The 5,000-nt window shown below is 29.0% G+C and overlaps 1 protein-coding gene across 1 annotated transcript in view; it reads right to left on the bottom strand.

Moving 5' to 3' along the window:
• The window catches only part of LOC137646913 (WD repeat-containing protein 86-like), a 27,876-nt gene extending 23,844 nt beyond the window's left edge, over positions 1-4,032 (bottom strand). Inside the window, exon 1 of the mRNA XM_068379983.1 lies at positions 3,982-4,032. The gene's annotated coding sequence lies outside the window, so the exon portion shown is untranslated. The remainder of the gene's footprint in view (positions 1-3,981) is intronic.
• Between the last annotated feature and the right edge of the window lie 968 nt (positions 4,033-5,000).

Genomic DNA, 5,000 nt, shown 5'->3' with positions numbered 1-5,000 from the left:
GTTTATATACAGTATATTAATATCATTTTTGTTTCTCGCATTGTCGTATTACAGTAGTTATTGCGTGTCTTTAACATGGTTAAAACCCAGGATTAATAGAATACATTATATTAATCCTGGTTAAAGCCCATTTTATCAGTGAGGTTAATGATTTCATCGGTACGAAGAAGTATAATTCTGGGAAATGAGTAAACTATAGATCTGAGGTGTTGATTTTTCACTCAAAAAAGTCCTGCCTAAATAAAACGTAACCATTGCTATTTCAAGTTAGTAAAATTAATCAAGAAATTGGGTCTAGAAAAACACAGTATAGTATATCTCATATCTCAAATTATATTCGATAATATCGACTTAATTTTTGTATGATTGAATCCTTCGAACCAGTCTCGTGTTCTTCGTGCACTTTTTAAATTAGCAATTCATCAGAATATGTTTCCTTTTGAATTCGACTGAAAACGATAAATTGAAAACACAGAAAATCCTTTTAAGAGAATAACATATTTATTACAGCTATGAAAGGAAAAGTGAAAAGACTTGATGATAGTTGGTGATTTCCTCTTATCAGTGACATCAACGAATTCTCATTGACTGTGAGTTCAATGATGTCAACTGAGATGAGAGTACTAACTCTAAGCGATAGTATTTTCCCTTATATATTGGAGATATAATACATTTTTAGTATTTGTGATATTACCCTTATATTTCTTAAATCCCTAAAAATTATGTATTTTGAGAAGACCAAACCTGATAAAGTAAAATTCCAAAAGTAATCGTGAGTTCAGAATTCGGAATCAATTCTTGTTACTCAAAACCCTTAAAAGCATCATACATTTCAGCCTTATCGGGACAGGTAGAGGCAACGGACAGTGACAATGCCCTAGAGACTGACCCATACCCCTCCACCAAACACACACACACACACACACACACACATATATATATATATATATATATATATATATATATATATATATATATATATATATATATATATATATATATATACACACACACACACACACACATATATATATATATATATATATATATATATATATATATATATATATATATACACACACACACACACACACACACACACACACACATATATATATATATATATATATATATATATATATATATATTTATATATATATATATATATACAGTATATGCAGTACATGATTAGTGGTTGGTCCTCTCTCTTCACCGAGGCTATGGTCAGGGAAGACCAGGAAATAGTTGGTGATGACTCAGCAGTCTCCCTAAAACTCTCACATCTCTAGCTCACAAGGATGATGAGGTTGCAGACACTACTAGAAACTTTCGAGCTTAGGCAGGTCGCGATCCCCCATCCAACAGATCGCCAGACAGGAACGTTTCAGATAGGCTACCACAAACAGCCTCAAATATTCATTTCCTTTTGAGGTTTCTGTCATTGATAAGACCAGGGTTTTAAGCCATAAAGCCTGGGAGCTGGGGATGAGTAGGCCATTCAACACTAAGGTGCAGTATCAGACGTAATGTAGGAGGGTAAAAACTAGGTGAAGCCAGATGCATAAGACTCCCTGCGGGAGGCGCACTGTTGGCACAACGTTCTTACTAGTGACTGAAACTTAGCATTTTCATTAAAATTTCAGTCATTACAGGGTGATTAAAAGTAATGAAAGCTTATTGCACACAAGTCATGACTACAGCAAGAAAATCTTATTTTGAGTTATTTTAAGGGTCCAATCTTAGTAAAAAAAAAAAAATCCTTTTGAATACATTTCTTAACGATATTATAAATATCATTGCACACAAATCATGACTCAAACAACAAAATCTTATTATGAGTTATTTCGAGTGTCCAGTCATGAAAAAAAAGAAAAAATAATTCTTTTTAATAGATTTCTTAACATTATAAAGATCATTGCACACATGTCATGACTGAAACAAAATCTTATTTTGAGTTATTTCGATTGTCCAGTATTGATGGAAAAAAAGAAAAAAATAATAATTTTTAACAGATTTCGTAACGATATAAAGATTATGACTGAGATAACAAAATCTTATTTTGATTATTTCGAGTGTCCAGTCTTGATAAATAAAAAAATAATCCTTTTTAATAGATTTCTTAACGATATTTTAAAGATTATAACTGAGATAACAAAATCTTATTTTGAGTTATTTTGAGTGTCCAGTCTTGATGGAAAAAAAAGAAATAATAATCCTTTTTAATAGATTTCTTAACGATATTATAAAGATCATGACTGAGATAACAAAATCTTATTTTGAGTTATTTCAAGTGTCCAGTCATAATAAAAAAAATAAAACTTTTTAATATATTTTTTAATGATATTGACAGGCATATAAAAAACCTGTTCATAATAGCCAAGACTCTTTCCTTGCTTATCTAAATAGTTTTCAAAAATCCCATTGTTGTCATAAACGGCAGGACAACCATGTGCTTTGCGCGTCTTGGCACTGACGTTCAGATCAATACTTGACCACAACAGAAACTGGTTACCACGACGTCTGATCACGTGTGCTTCTGTTTCTCGTTGCCTGCAACATGAACGGTACTGCTTTTTTTTTTATTTCAAGTTTGTGTTTTCATGTATATCAGAATTGTGATGTGTTTTCATATACAGTACATCTGCTTTTTTTTAAATTCATGTTTGTGTTTTCTTATATACTGTATATATATATATATATATATATATATATATATATATATATATATATATATATATATATATATATATATATTAGAATTGTGATGTGTTTTCATATGCAGTGCATCTGCTTTTTTTTTATAAAGTTTGTGTTTTCATATATATTAAAATTGTGATGCGTTTTCATATACATCTGAACTGTTTAAATAAGAAGACCATTATCACTTTTTTGTCGAATGGTAATGAGAAGCGTACATGGTATTCTCCATGAAATTGTTTATATTAATCGCAAATAATTATGTCAACAGTAAAGACGAAATAATGTTATCACTCTTTAATTCAGTGGAAAATCTTAAAAATGAAACTGTTAACACACTGTCTCCAACTGCAGATATTAAATTTGATCGAGTATTTTGATGTTATATATCAAACATGCTCTTAATAACATGACTCATGTCAGATGTTTTCCTAGCTTCGTAAGTGAATTTCTGAGTCTTAGATACTTATTAACATCTTAGCGTCAATTTTATGATTCTCAAAAAAAAAAAAAAAAAAAAAAAAAAAAAAAAAAAAAAAAAAAAAATTTAACATTCCTCAGCATTATCACCATTAGCAACCGTCTTGAGTGAGTGTTTATATCCAGCAACGATTAGTCAAACAATATGAGCAGGTACCGTAGAGTTTTGTACACTACTCGTTCTCTTGAGAAAAGTTCTTGCATTCATCAAATGTATTTGCAATTAATGTCGGTCACGATGAACTGGTGAAGGTATCCGATCAGTCTAATAAAAGTGAATTCCGCTGCATTTGTAACATGATAAGTAGGTGTTACTGTATCAAGTACTAGTGTATGTGTTATTCCACTTTTCTTTAGTAACACGTAAATGGGAAACCCATATATATATATATTTATATATATATATATATATATATATATATATATATATATATGTGTATATATATATATATATATATATATATATATATATATATATATATATATATATATATATATATACAGTATATGCATATATATACATTTATATTTAGATATATATATATATATATATATATATATATATATATATATATATATATATATATATATATTTATATTTATATATATACATTGTATATAAAAACACAGATATATATATATATATATATATATATATATATATATATATATATATATATATATATATATATATATACACTCGTTATCATTTGGCATGATTTGTACGTAGTTCAAAGCATGACCCACCCATGTTAAAAAATATAAATTATTCTCAAATGAAAAAAAAATATAAATATAACTTACCTTCCTACATGATGACAACACGTCCTGCCTTACTACCACCGCGAGTGGAAATGCCAGCACAACTGTTAAGCAATGATCTAAGCTCCACCCACCATTCTCTTTGACCAATCATAATCCTTATCCTTTGCTCCTCCCACTCCTTTTGAAATGACCAATCAAAGCCTGAAGTTTTCTTACCAACAGGTTGTTGATGTTGATTCTTGAACCGTTGCTAAGAATTTTTTTTCCTAAAGTAGATGATATTTCATTTTTAAACAAACATCACTTAAATAGAATGTACTAGTTCTCATAAGAGTCTCTTCTGAATCTACTACATGACCTTAAAAATCAGTCAAATAAATATCTGATTTTACTCTAAATAAAGATGAGAGAAGCTAAAGAAATTTATATTTGATGTATAATCTTTACGGCACTACAATTATACTCGAGATAATTTCGTTCACTATCAATAAGGATTTTCTAATAAAAAGTCAAAGATCTCACAATTCATAATAAAGGTTCTGAATGAAAATTTTATTAGCTAGAGAAAGTAGTACAATTTTTCTGTGAGAATAGAAGGGTTTTTATTGGTGAGGCAACTCAACATATTAGCAACTCCTCTTTTTTTTTTTTTTTATCTTGAAGAAATCATCCTTTAAGTGTAGTTAGTTTTGAGAGCAATTTAGAATCTGGGTTTTTTTAATCAATGGACAATCCTTGAGAAGCAAAGATGTTTTGCTAAAGAAATTTGAACTTGAATACAGTTTTCAAAATCACACATACCAACCCATACGAATGTATGTATTTTTTTCACTATACGTTTGATTATCTTCACTTTAACTTCGCTAATGTTATTTGAGACGGATCGTCTGTCTGTCTGTATCATTGTCTTTCTAAAGGCCGTCTGTTAAAGCGAACATGAAGAATTGCCATATCATATTTACCGTGAGAATAAATATTTTGAATAACTTTCTCTAGATTAGTAATGTTTTGAAGAAATCTTTTAAAGGTCCTGGTTAGATTTCGTATATTTGAAGATT

This window comes from Palaemon carinicauda, chromosome 9, assembly GCF_036898095.1.
Source record: "Palaemon carinicauda isolate YSFRI2023 chromosome 9, ASM3689809v2, whole genome shotgun sequence".
Lineage (NCBI taxonomy): Eukaryota > Metazoa > Arthropoda > Malacostraca > Decapoda > Palaemonidae > Palaemon > Palaemon carinicauda.
The sequence above is the reverse complement of the archived record's forward strand: the minus strand, read 5'-3'. Positions and strand labels throughout refer to the sequence as shown.